This window comes from Propithecus coquereli, unplaced genomic scaffold (assembly GCF_000956105.1).
Source record: "Propithecus coquereli isolate 6110/MARCELLA unplaced genomic scaffold, Pcoq_1.0 Scaffold150, whole genome shotgun sequence".
Taxonomy (NCBI): domain Eukaryota; kingdom Metazoa; phylum Chordata; class Mammalia; order Primates; family Indriidae; genus Propithecus; species Propithecus coquereli.
This window is the reverse complement of record NW_012139414.1, coordinates 6,916,405-6,931,000: the sequence shown is the minus strand read 5'-3', so window position 1 is coordinate 6,931,000 and position 14,596 is coordinate 6,916,405. Positions and strand designations below refer to the sequence as shown.

The following is a 14,596-nucleotide window of genomic DNA, read 5'->3' as shown; positions in this document are numbered from 1 at the left end:
GAATTTATCATGGAGTATATTCTTTTGATGAACTATAACAAAGATATAGAAAAAGTACACATGTATATAAAGCATGATAAATTTTCAGAGTGAACTAAGTGGTTAACTGCACCCAGGTAAAGTCACAGCATATTACCAATCGGCCAGCCATTCTGAAACCACCTCTGCTGCCTCCCAGTGACTATCCCCATCCCTGTCCCATTGCTGGGGCTGGAGGCTTACCCCAGAGCTTCTGCTTCATAAAACTGACAAGAGGCTTGTGACTGCTTTACAAAGCTGCCCAGGTCCTTTCTATGCATAGCTAGGTTTGGAGACCATTCCTGAAAGTCTTAGAAACTCCTGGGTCATTAAGTAGAATTAGAGATTGGTTTGCTCCCATTCCGGGGCTCAGCTCCAGCAGCTGTCTGGCTGGGGTTACTCACAGAGCAGTGGGCATTTCCTGCAGCTGGGGTCTGCAGAGCACGCAGTGGCAGCGCTGGGACTCAGAAAGCCCCATTGGTCAGTTTCAGCCTGGGCCCGTGGCCCTCCCTCCCTGGCAGGAGTTGCATGAAGAGGTATTTTTGGAAGGTGCAGGAATTCTGTAGCCATTTGGAAAATGCCTGCTCATAGGCTGGGCTGAATTTTCTTTTTAAAATGATGATGTGGCTGAGGGACCTGACCTGCCCAGTTTTCCAGGATCTAGGGGTGGGGAAAGTGAGGAGCCCTGCTCATTTTTTTCTTTTTCTGTAAATTGTATCACCATTTTCTTTTTGTCTCAAATCCCTCTATCCCACAAGCTTCAAGAGAACTGTGAGGTGTCTCCTGCAGCTCATTGGCTCTTTGATGCTATTTGCAGGTAAGTGTTTCATCTTGTCCTGAATTAGCCAGGGCTTTTAGGTCACTTTAAGTCGAGCAAAATCTTAACCCTCCAACTCTTCATCGAGGATCTTTGGCTCTGGCTGCCTCACCTGGAGTCTCCCTAACTTTCCTGGCAGGACCCTGAATAACCTGACTGTCCTATTCTCTTCCCTGTGTCCCCCTCTGCTTTGCCCTGGTGGCCTTCATTGACAGCTGCAGCTTTTGCTGTCCATCCATCCATTCAGCCAGGCCCTGTGCTGGTGTGACAGACACAACTACCTTCTGTCATCACCATTTCTGCCCTTACCCTTGAGAGCTCCCTCTATCCCCACATCTCCAGCGTGTCTGCTCCCTCCGAAACATCTCTGCTCCTTTACTTGCATTGCAAAGGCAGCCTGTCCTCTCCATTTTCTGTTTCCAAACCCCTTGCTTCCAGCTCCCTTGAGCTGGGACAGGGAATTAAAAAGTAGGACCTGACATGATTGTCTTCCCCAATCTTCCATGTCCGAGGGCCTCTGGCTCTCTGCCATCTTCCACCACTGCCACCATCCTCTCTCCATGCCAGATCCTGGAATCCAGGAAGGGAGGTCTGCAGCATTTTTGTCCATATCAAAAGCAAAGCAATGCCAACAAGCTCCCAAAGCTAGAGGGCTATGTTGCCTTCTCAGTTCTCCTCCAACCCTGCTCATTCTTAGTTGTGCTGCATAGACTTTCCTTCCAGGAGGCGAGATAACTGTAGTAAGGAGTCCTCTCTTACCTTGGCTAAGCCTTCTTTCCTGGAGGTGAATCCCTGAGGCAGAAGTTGTGCAAAGGCTGGCCCAGAGGGGAGAGACTTCCCCAGCAAGTACTTGTCCATTTCCTCTTTTTCTTGGGCCTGCAGGGGCTTCCCAGGCTGTTTGGAAAAAACAGGCTCTGAGCCCTTTGAATTATCTGTAACAGGGTTTCAAAGTCATCTATGGCCTCAGGTGAGGTTATCTGATTCTGGGCTGATCACCTGGACAGGTAAGGCTGGGAAGGGAAGACAGATACACAGAGTGTTCAGAATACGTACACTCAATATGAGACTCGTTAAATTACACAGAGAAATATGAATGTCATGTAAACCAGATATTCATATAGGCTTGGACAGTGAGGTTTTTAGGAAAGAATTCTTTTCATAAAAAAAATTTATGTATTTATTTATTTTAAATGGGTAATTCAAGCATATAGCACAAAATTTCAAAAGGTGCCAAAGAGTATATACTAAAGAATAAATCTCTTTTCCACTCCTGTGCCCAAGTCCTTCAGTTTCCCTCCCAGAGACAACCACTGTTACCAGTTTACTGTGCATCCTTCCAGAGACTGTCTTTGAAGATGTGTGTGTATACTTTAAAAAAATACAAATGGGTATATTATATACACCGTTTTGAAATGTGTTCTTTTCACTTAAAAGCATATCTTGGGCCAGGTGCAGTGGCTCACATCTGTAATCCCAGCACTTTGTGAGGTTGAGGAGGGAGGATCACTTGAGGCCAGGAGGCCAAGACCAGCTTGGGCAACATAGTAAGACCCCATCTCTACAAAAAAAATTTTTTTTTAAAAATTAGCTGGACATGATGGTGTGCATCTGTAGTCCTAGCTACTGAGGAGGCTGAGGTAGGAGGATTGCTTGAGCCCGGGAGCTATGATTATGCCACTGCACTCCAGCCTGGGCAACAAAGCGAGATCCTGTCTCAAAAAAAAAAAAAGTGTATCGTGGAGTCTTTTTTCTTATTAGCATATACACTATATGCATTGGGAGCAGATTTAGAAAACAGGAAAAGTTCAGCTTGTCCCAAATGACCCTGAGCTTTGCTTCAGATCAAGCTGTTCTTTGCTCTGGCTGAAAGGCTGTATAGACTTTGTAGCCCCTGGGCCACCTGAAGCTGTCTTGCTCAGTGAGACATCCTGCCACGTGACAGATTTCACTGAAGGGATTCATGTCCTTTGTTCTTACTGAATTCTCACATCTGGAATTTGTCCTCACAGTTTAATAAGTGCTGGAAGGACAAGCGCCAGCTCCCCATCTGGTTACTTAATTCTTTTTCCAGGTCTTATAGGTGGATGAGGGATTTTCTGGGCAGTGTGGAAGGTCATGTCAGAGATCTGCCTCTCTGCCTTGTGGAGAGAGGCTGGCAGAGGCTGTGTACCTGTGGTGGCTTCAGTGTGACTCAGGTCATGGTGAGTTCTTTTCCTGAAGGGGTCTGAAATGTAGGAATTGGAATGTGACTTGCCTCTTGCTTAATGTTGAATGATTTAGGGGGCTGCCCTCAGGTGCATAGTCACCTTGCCACATTCTTGCCTTCTTTCCCTTTCCCCTCACTCTCTGCCTGCTGACCTTGCTTATTTTCTTTTGATAAATTTAATTAATTAATGTATTTATTTATTTATTTATTCGAGACAGAGTCTCACTCTGTTGCTCTGGCTAGAGTGCAGTGGCGTCATCCTAGCTCATTGTAACCTCAAACTCTTGGGCTCAATCGATCCTCCTACCTCAGCCTCCCAAGCAGCTAGCACTATAGGCGCACACCACCATGCCCAGCTAAGTTTCTACCTTTTTTTTTTCTTTAAAGAGATGGGGTCTCTCTTGCTCAGGCTGGTCTCAAACGCCTGATCTCAAGTGATCCTTCTGCCTTGGCCTCCCAGAGTGCTAGGATTACAGGCATGAGCCACTGAGCCTGGTCTTTTTGATGAATTTTATAATCCCACTGTCCATTTCTGCTGCCATAAGGAGTTTGAGTGAAATCAAATCATCTTCTTCATTAGATTTAAATTTTCCAAAGAAAAATATGGTGGCTCTTTCTTTAAATTTCCTCAGATCAAATTTGTTACAAGATTTTGCCAATGAAATAAAGAAAAAAACAAAGTTAGATATACCAAGTCCTTTCTCTTCTGGAGGCACTAGAGCCAGGGGCTTTCTGAGGTTTGTTATCTCATTTGATCTCCTTTTTTTTTAAAAAAAAAAAACAGATTTATTGAGATATAATTCAAATACCATACAATTCATCTATTTAAAGTGTACAATTCTCCAGGCACAGTGGCACGTGCCTGTAGTCCCAGCTACTCAGGAGGCTGAGGCAAAAAAAAGATAAAGTGTACAATTCAATGACTTTTGTATATTCACAGAACCATACAACCATCATCATAATCAATTTTATGATCACCCCCCAAAAGAAACCCCATACTCTTTAGCAATCACTTCCCATTTCCCCCATCCCACCAGCCCAAGGCATCTACCAATCTTTCTGTCTCTAGGGATTTGCCTATTCTGGACATTCATATAAATGGAATCGTATAATTTGTGGTCTCTGTGACCAGCTTCTTTCACATAATATTTTCAAAGTTCATCCATCTCACAGCATGTGTCCATATTTCTTTCCTTTTTATGTTCAAATAATATTCCATTGTATGGATATCACCTTCTGTTTATCCATTAATCAGTAGATGAACATCTAGTTTTTTTCTACTTTTTTTTGGCTATTATGAATAATGCTGCTATGAACATTGGTGCAGAAGTTTTTTGTGGATCTCATTTGATATTTACAGCAATTCTCTACGGTACACATTAGATCTAATTCTATAGATAACAAAACTGGTTCCAAGATGGTAGACAGCAATTTTGAATACAGCTGTTAGATTCCCGAGCCCATGCTTTCTCCAATCCACATTAAGATAGTTGAATTAATTGCTTTGACAGAACCTGGTGTAGATGTGCCTGTAGGAAGGAATTGTAAAAGTGAATGGTTAATGTTGTGAAATTTCAGCCCTTTCCCACCTCTCCCTTCCTGCTTTGTCTTTTTCTCCTTTCCTAGTCTTCGAGTCCTTCTCTTAGGTAGTCAGTTTCCCATCCCTGAGGTCGGGCGAGAATCTATCGCTCATTTACACTTCAGTGTGGAATACGATATTGTGCGAATTTGATATTTGCCTTTGCGACTTATCTCCGACGAGACGAAGGTGCCGCTGAGGCAGTGGACTGGCAGAGGAGGGGATTTCCTGGGAAAGCTCATTTTCCCTGTCCCAGGGCTTCACGGATGAAGGCCTTCTGGGCCACCCACGTGGGGGACTGGGGCGGGGAGGACTGCCACCTGCTAGCTGCTCGGCTCCAGCTGGGCCGCGCGCACCGCTGCTCGGGCAACAACCGAGTCAGGCAGGTGGAGGCCAGGAAGCCCCCACGGGAGCGCGCACGAGCAGGGCGGCGGGGGCGCCGGCCCGGCCGCGACGTCAGACCCCCGCCTCTCGGCGCTGGCCGGACCGAGCGAGCACTAAGTCCCGCCTCCCTCGGTGGGCAGCCGGCCGGAACCCGCGAATCAGAGAGGCCGACACAGCACCCGGCCGGGCGTCCGGCAGCCAATCACAGCACGCGTGTGATCCGGCGACCGCCCGGGAGGCTGGCAGCCGGCGCAGAGGCTGCGACGGCGGGAGTCGCTGCTGAGACGGCCGCGGGCGCGGGTCGCGGCGGCTCTGTTCCGCTGGGTCGGGCCAGGCTGGCAGCTGCTGGCGCCTGGCAGTGAGGGCTGGTTCGCGGGGCGGGCGAAATGGCCCCCACCTAGGGCGGCAGGAGAAGCAGCTGAGCCCGGGATGCTGGCGCGGCGGCTCGGCGGCTCCTCACGCATCCCAGGTAAGGGGACGCCGCGCTCACTGCGGCTCCGCTCGGAGTGCCGCCCCGGTTCCCCTGTTTTCTGCCGTCTCCACCCGGCTCCGGGTCCCAGCCGGCTCGGTCTTGGCATTCCTCGACCCCACGTCGCCTCCTGCCCGCGGGTCTCCACGTCTGCCCCCGGCGGCTGTCCAACCCCACCCCCAAGCGCGGCTCCCCGGGTTCTGGCCCATCCGGCGGCTGCTCCCACGCCCCTTCCCCCATCGCAGCTTCTCGCTGTCGCCCGCTCCCCCGTGCGCGGTCGATCTCCCTGCCCTCTCACCTCTGCCCCTTCCCCTCTCTTTTCGCGACGCTGGTACCACGTCCCAGCCCCGCAGTCCTTTGGGGCTTGGCTTCTTCGCGAGATGAGACTACCCGTCCGGCGAGATCGTCTTTGCGTTCACCTGTACCCGGGTTGCGGCTTCGGGAAGCGCACCCCCATCCCTGCTCTTTGTACCGCGTTCTTCCTACGTGTCCGTCGCCCGCCCCCCTCCAGGTGTCCCTGGGTCTTGCTCTTTTGCTCCCAGACGCCGCCTTTTCCCAACTCGCCTTTTCTCCCTTCATTTTGATCAACCACCGTCGCTATCTCTTCTTCTTTTCCTTTACACTTAAACCTTCAGACACTTTCCCACTATCCTGAATGCCACATCCATAACATCTTAATTCGTCTTTAAGTGACTTGCATCCATAACATGGAAAGTGCCTTCCCCAGAGCCTGGCACACAGTAGGCCCGGCACGTGGTGGGTGCTCACACATGTTAGCCTCTTCCGCCTTTTGTACTCTCCAGATGGTAGTAGCCAGTTTAGGATCCACATGGATTTGACCCGCTATCCGAAGAGTGGTATGGGTGATGGCAGGACGAATCAGTGAACTCCAAGTGTAATAAAGCGATTAAGTGATCAATTACTTACTGCCATTATTTATTAAGAAGAAACAATTATGCTGTCTTTGTGTCATGTATAGTTAAATGCCTCTGTAAAGGATTCTTAGTCTGTTATTCAGCAATCTTTGCGATATAATTATCCCCATCCCCCTCCATTTACAGTGTTTAGGAAAGAAAGAACCCCTACCTCCTAGCTGAAATAGCATTGTGTTAATATATAAAGCAGTGTTGCATGTGTTTGTCTATTAGCTGGATAGTACAGGGAGCTGCAGTGAATTTTCATCCTTTAAGAGCCAGGAGGAATCAGGTTTGGATCTCTTGGAATCAGCTGCTGCAGGGATCAAATATGCTTAGGAATGAAAGTTCTGACAAGTTCTCTAGGAGTGAAAGAGGAATTATCTACCCTTCCTCTGCTTCCCCCAGCTCTCTTTCTGGCTCTCAGAGGAAACAGCTAGTCATTTTTTTTAAAAGAGTAAAATAAATTTGACTTTTTAAAATTATAAAAACATTGTTATGGGCCTTGTACTATTCTTGCCACATTTGCACTACTGATCTCAAGCCTGGATGAATCAGTCAGCTTTTTCTGCTCCTGGGCTCCCTAGGGCAAGCTGGAGAAAATCATGAATTGTGTTGTTCTAAACTTCTGGATTCCAACTTCACTTGTACTGCCTGGTGATCCTTTGACTTACCCTTCAGTTTCCTCTTATGTACTAAAATCTAAATGGCAGTTTGCACATCTTTACCATTCTTCTCTCTTTGTCCTACTCTTGCCTTCTCTTCCTTGCTTATTTTGCCTCATGCTTCACAGAAGAAATTGATGGGCATCAGCCCTGAACGCTTAGGATCTGTCATTGTTATCTGTGCCTGTACATATCTGATTTCTGATCTCCTTTCCTTTTATCTTAGAGGAAGAGGGATCCTCCTTTCTAAGGCTCACATCTTTGATTTCTCCCCGTAATTATCATTTGTTTTCTCTCAGCCTGCATATATGCTCAGGTTTCTACCATCCAAAACAAACAAAACAAAAAACCTTCCCTTGATATTTTGCTTCCTTTTTTTAATTTTCAGATTAACGTGGCATTCCTTAGGGTTTCATTTTTTGTTCTTTTCTCTGTTCTCTCTCTAATTTCCTTGGGTGATTATACTTCCTTTTATGGCTTCAAATAGCACCTGTATATTTATGGTTTTTGAAGATGTATGTGTGGTCCCCACTTCTTTTGAACTTCAGGTACTAATTTTCATCTGTCTACTGCATAACTATACATAGATACTTGGTACTTCAAACCTGGTTGTTTATCTTTTCCTTCCCTTCCTCTCTATCCATAGCCCCCTCAATACACATACAAACATTCCTTCTATTTTAAGATCCTTACCCTGGAAACCTTGGAATTGTCTTCTTTCTCATCACATCGTCTGTCTTAAATCCTATTGTTGCTAACTCAACTCTTTTTCTTTCTCTCCTTATTGCTAGAAGATTGGTTCAGGCCTTGGTTATACTTTTCCTGAACAGTCAGCAGCAGCCTCATGGGCCTCATTGTCTCTGGGTCCTATACTCTAGTTCATCCTCCAGACTGCTGCTGGAATTAGTTTCATTTCTAAGATATCTATGTGATTATGCCACTGTTTTCTTTAAAAAGAAAACAGTGTTTTCTTCATCAGCTCCCTAACACTTACCATTATGAACCATTCCTTCCAGGCCTTCTGCAGCATGGGCTCATCCTTATCCTGGTTCCTTCATGATCCAGAGCAGAAAGCAGTTAAGGAAACAGACCATTCGCTATAGTGTGAGTGAAACTGTGACAAAGATGACTACAGAGTGCTCTGGGAGCACCACCCTGGAGAGAATGAGGCAAGGTTTCTGTCCATAGGCACCTAGTACTTTTTCTGACTACCTCTGTTCTTCCACTTGGGTTAGGTGATTTTCTTTGTGTTCGCACATACTGCCGTATCCATTTTTACACCATTATAATGGTCAGTTTTTTATTTTTTACCCTGACTGGTTAGTGAACTCTTTAAGGAAAGGGGTTCAATCATATCTCATTGTGTCTTTAGTTTATAGCAAAGTGCTGGGCACATAATAGGTGCTCAATAAACTAATAAAGTTTTCCAAAAAGCTGAATCTAGACAATGAAAGGTAAGAGGAAATGGGCATTTTGGAAGAGAAAGTAACATGTACAAAGGTGTGTGACAACCTGGTTCTTTTAGGAAAGAACTGATGGTTTGAAAAGGCTGGAGAAAGGGCATGATGAGAGATGAGGCTGGAAAGGTATATAGGAGCAGCTCGTGAATGACTTTGTGTGTCTTACTATGTAGTTTTATCCTGATGGTAGTGAGAAATCTTTGAAGGATTTTATCCTGGGAAGATCTTGCGAAGTCTGGTTTGTTCCCATCTCAGCCTCCATGTCTTGCTGCATGCTGTGCCTTTTGCCTTAGCCGTATAAAATCACCTACATTACCTGAACATGCTAGATGGCTTTGTGTCTCTTTCTCCATGGAATGCCCTTTCCCACCTTAGCCACCTGTAGATTATACATGTTCATGGTTGCCCCTGCAGTAAAGCCTTCCCACATCTCCCCTCAGTTCATCTTCCTCTTAATTTCTACTGTCAAAATACATGTGATCATTGCATTTACTTGTTTATGTGTTTTTCTCCTCTTTCTCAGCTCTAAGGGTAGGGCTTTGAAATCAGGCTGGATTTTGATTCATGTCTGCATCCCCTACTCTGGCAGGTAACATGAATGAGTGTTGTAACTGCATGTGTTTTGAGAAAAATCACTCTAATCTCTGGTAGCATTGTGGAGAATGGGTTATAAAAGGGCAAGACTGGACACATGAAGACCAGTTAAGGGGGTTGTTACAGGAGTCTAGGTGAAAGGTGACGAGACCAGTGAGGGTGATGGGATGGAGTTGAGGGTATAGATGTGAGAGTGAATCAGCTGAATAAGGAGAACTGGTTAGGTGTGGAGGTGAGGGCAAGAAGAAGAAGGAAGAGTCAAAGATGACTTCTTGATTTCTGGCTTGGGTGACTGGGCAGTGGTGGTTCTGTTCATTCAGATAGGAAATACAGGAAAAGAAACAGGTTTTGGAAGGGTAAGGAGAAATCCAGTGCTACCATGTTTTTTTTTTTTTTTTTTCCTCCTCACTGTTAACCTTGGCATCCAATGGTACCATCTTGATGTCTGGGAAATAGCTCAAGAGAACGGTTAGGCCTAAAGATGGAGATGTGTGTGGAGGTTCTGCACCAGGATTAAAGCTAAAGTCATCAGAAGTAGGTGAGATTGCTAAGATACTTTTTTCTTTTTCTTTTAAGAGACAGATTGTTGCTCTGCTGCCCAAGCTGGAGTACAGTGGCAAAATCATGACTAACTGCAACCTCGAACTCCTGGGCTCAGGCAATCCTCCTGCCTTAGCCTCCTGAGTAGCCAGGACTACAGACATGCGCCACCACACCTGGCTAAGTTTTAAAAAACTTTTTATAAAGACAGGTTCTTGCTGTGTTGCTTAGGCTGGTTTCGAACTCCTGACCTCAAGTGATCCTTGCTCCTTGGCCTCCCGAAGTGCTGGAATTACACATGTGAGCCACCCAGCCAACATAGGCTACTTTAAAAACACCTGGGGAGCTTTTTAAAGGGTCAAGATGGGTGATGGAGGCATCCAAAGAGATTCTCATTGATTTGGTCTCGTGCAGGGCCAGACCTTGTTATTTAAAAATGCTTCCCATGTGACAGTGATATACATACATCTAGGGCTGAGAACCGGGCTGAGAGCAAAGAGGGAGTGATAGAACCCTAAGGAAAGTAGTATTTAATTCATTCTTTAAAAATCAGGATAAATATCACCTTTGTTAATAGGGTTAGTTTCTTACTTTCCTGGTATTTTGTACATGGACCTATTAAAGTACTTACTGCATTTTATCTAAATTATATCTTGTGAGTCCATTTTTCTCACAACCAGGAGTTCCTTGAGGCCTGGACCATGCCTTTAGTTTATCTTTTCATCACTATCTTGCACAATACTTGATAGATTTTAGAAACTTGATCAAAGTTGGTTGAATGAATCAGTCGGTAGTAATGTAAAACAGATCTTGAATTCACATTTTTGCAAGTTGGGCAGCTGTTTCTTTCTTGACTGCTTAACATGTCACTAGTCAAACTTGCATAGTCATTCTTGTTTTAAAAACACACACGATCTTTATAAATTAGAATGGATTAAGATGAATATTATTTGCCCTATTATGACTTGGCTTTTAAGGTGGTTAAGCTGTGACAGTTACTATAGAGACATTCAGGCTTTCACTTTAGCGAGTACTATTTAAAATAGACTTCATTTCAGATGATTGAGGCATCTAGATCTTGTGTCTTTTTAAAATAAATGGCTCTGATTTTAGGCTCATAAGCTTCGGAATTTTTAACTAGAACAAAAACTGTCAAATTGATAAAAGATCTTGAACAGTGGCATAATGATTTCTCTTTAACTAGGAAAATTAAGGGAAATATGCATGAAGCCCTATACATATATGAATCTCACTGGTATTGGCGATGGGGAGGGGGAAATCTATAATTCCTAAATATTTAATCTGTATTACAGAAAACACCTAGTAAGGTGTTTCCTATTGATATCAACCTATTTTGTAATTTCTCATGTATAGATATAAACCATGGCATTCTTTGTCTTCATTTGTTCTTTGTTTTCTTAAGATTTTGTTAGCTTTTGCTCTTTATAACTTTTATGGTTGACAGTTCTTTTCTTTCAATATTTGAAAAACGTTGTGCCACCTTCTTCAGGCCTTCATGATTTCAGATGTGAAGTCCTCTGTCATTGGAATTCATGTTTCCTTATAGATAACATGTTCTTTCTCCCCAGCTGCTTTAAAGGTTTTTTCTTTGTCTTTAGTTTTCAGAAGTTTAATTATGATATGTCTAATTAAATGAATTTCTTTGGGTTTATCCTATTTGGATTCTGTCACCTTCTTGAACTGTAGCTTTGTCTTTTCCCAAATTTGGGAAGTTTTTCAGCCATGTCTTAGAATAATTTTTCAGTGACTATAATTTTTTGTGACTAGGATGATACGAATGTTAGATCTTTTTATTATTGTCTCACAGGTCATGAGGAATCGTTCTTTTCATTTTTTTTCCCCCCAGCCTAATTTTTTCTCTGTTATTTAGATTGGATGATTCCTATTATTCTACTTCCAGTTTCAAGTTGCGTGGTTCTTTACCCTATTATTTATATTCGTTCTGCTGTGGAGACCAATGGTTAGTTTTTATTTTGGTTATTATATTTTTCAGTTCTGTAATTTCCATTTGGTTCTTCTCTGTATCTTCTATTTCTTTGATGAGACTTTCTGTTTTGTCTTTTGTTTCAAGAGTATATCTAATTGCTTGTTAAAACTTGATGGCTGCTTTAAAATCCTTGTCAGATCATTCCAACATCTGATTCATCTTGGTGTTGGCATGTGTTGTCCTTTTTCATTCAGATTGTGATATTCTTGGTTTTTAGCATGCGTGACTTTTGATTGTGTCTTGGACATTTTGAATATTATGTGAGGAGCTATAGATCTAAATTAAATCTTCTGTTTTAGTATGCAGATCACCCTAAAACGTTTAGTATGTAGTTCCCAGCCTACTTTTTTGGGGGAGGAGCAGCTTTATTGAGATATACTTCGTATACCAAACAGTCACTCATTTAAAGTATAAATTCATTTGCTTTTAGTATATTCACAGAGTTGTGTATCCATTGCCATGTTTGGATTTAGAACATTTCATTACCCCACAAAGAAACCACACCACACGCTCCTTAGCCATCACCTTCAACCCTCCCATTCCTAATCCCAAGGCAACCACTAATATATTTTCTGTCTCTATAGATTTATATTACAGAATAGTATTATCCATTATGATCACATCATAGAAATGGAGTCATACAAAATGTTGCCCTTTGTTACTGGCTTCTTTCACTTAGCATAATGGTTTCAGGATTCTTCCATGTACGTATTATGTATCATTTCATTTCTTTTTTTCACTGAATAATATTCCACTATGTGGATATGCCACATTTTATTTATCCATTAATTAATTGATAGGTATTTGGATTCTTTCCACATTATTATGAATAATGCTGCCATGAATGTTCATGTATAAGTTTTTCTGTGGATGTGTTATCTTTTCTCTTGGGTGTGTATTAATACCTAGTAGTGGAATTACTGAGTCATATTTTAACTCTAGAATGATAGATTTTACATTTTGAGGAACTACCAGACTGTAAATGGCTGCACCGTTTTACATTTCTATCAGCAGTGTATGAGGATTCTGATTTCTCCACCTCCTTGTCATCACTTCTTATTTTCTGACTTTTCAATTCTTGACATCCTACTGGGTATAAAATGGCATATCATTGTGGTTTTGATTTTCATTTCCCTGCTGGCAAATGATGTTGAGCATCTTATCATGTGTTTTTTGTCCATTTGTATATGTTTAGAGAAATGTCTATTCCTTTGCCCATTTTTTAATTGAGTTGGCTTTTTATTATTCAGTTGCAATATTTCTTTATGTATTCTGGATACTAGACCCTGAGCAGATATAGGATTTGCAGATATAAATATCCCATTCTATGGGTTGTCTTTTTACTTTCTTGATGGTATCCTTTGAAGCATAAAAGTTTTTTAATTTTGATGAAATCCAATTTATCTATTTTTTCCATTTTCTTATACTTTAGATTTCATAAGAAACCATTGCGTGATACAAGGTCACAAAGATTTACTCTTGTGTTTTCTTCCAAGATTTTTATGGTTTTAGCTCTGACATTTAGGTCTTTGATCCATTTTTATGAATTTTTATATATGGTGTGAGGTACAGGTTCAATTTCATTCTTTTGCTTGTAGATATCCATTTGTTTCAGCAACATTTGTTAAAAAGACTATTTTTTCCCCTTTGACTTGTCTTGGCACCCTTGTGGAGTTTGAAATTTAATAGGGATTGCATTGAACCTTTAAATCACATTAGAGAATAGTGCCATCTGAACAGTATTTAGTCTTCCAATCCATGTACATAGGATATCTTTTTATTTATTTAGATCTTCTCTAATTTCTTTCAATACTGTTTTCTGGCTTTCAGTGTACAAGTCTTACACTTTTTTGTTAATTTTTTTCTTAGTATTTTATTCTTTTGATGCTATTGTTACTGAAATTGTTTTCTTAATTTTATTTTTGGATTGTTATTGCTAATATATAGAAATATAATTGAATTTCTTATATTGATCTTATATTTTGCAATCATACTGAACTCACTTAACAGTTCTGATGATTTTTTAGTGATTTATTAGGATTTTATATATACGAAATCATATAGTCTCTGATCGTGTCTTCTTCCTTCCAATCTGAATGCCTTTTAACTTATTTTTGTTGCCTACTTGCTCTGGCTAGAACCTCCTGTAATCATGTTGAGTAGAAGTGGTGAGTGGATGTTCTGTCTTGTTCCTGATTATTAAGTGATCAAGTGTGAAATTAGCTGCACATTTTTTTAGATGTTCTTTATCAGGTTGATGGTGTTCTCTTCTATTTCTAGTTTATTCAGTGTGTTTATAATAAAGGCATGTTGGATTTTGTCAAATGCTTTTTCTTTGCCTACTTATATGACCCTTTTTTTTTTTTTAAAGACAGAGTCTCATTGTGTTGCCCTGGCTAGAGTGCAGTGGCGTCAGCCTAGCTCACAGCAACCTCAAACTCCTGGGCTCAAGCCATCCTCCTGCCTCAGCCTCCCGAGTAGCTGGGAGTACAGACATATACCATCAGGGCTGGCTAATTTTTCTATTTTTTGTAGAGATGGGGTCTTGCTCTTGTTCAGGCTGGTCTTGAACTCCTTACCTCAAGCAATCTTCCCACCTCAGCGTCACAAAGTGCTGGATTATAGGTGTAAGCCACTGCGCCTGGCCTGTATGATCCTTTTTCGTGTTTTTTTTTTTTTGGTCATTTATTCTATTAATATGGTTTGTGTCATTGATTTTCATATGTTGAACCAACCTTGCATTTCTGGAATAGGTCGTACTTGCTCATGGTGTTATTGTCTCTCATGACATGAGACACTGTTCTTTTCAATTTTTTCCAGCCTATTTTTTTCTCTGTTGTTTGGGTAATTCCTGTTGTTCTGCTTCAAGTTTCAAGTTCACTGGTTCCTCTCAGTTATATATATATATGTTGCTGGATTTTGTTTGCTGATATTTTCTTGAG

The 14,596-nt window shown here is 42.3% G+C and overlaps 1 protein-coding gene across 1 annotated transcript in view; it reads left to right on the top strand.

Moving 5' to 3' along the window:
* The first annotated feature begins 5,217 nt into the window (after nucleotides 1-5,217).
* TPST1 (tyrosylprotein sulfotransferase 1) overlaps nucleotides 5,218-14,596 on the top strand; it is a 139,418-nt gene continuing 130,039 nt past the window's right edge. The window contains exon 1 of the mRNA XM_012640384.1: nucleotides 5,218-5,473. The gene's annotated coding sequence lies outside the window, so the exon portion shown is untranslated. The remainder of the gene's footprint in view (nucleotides 5,474-14,596) is intronic.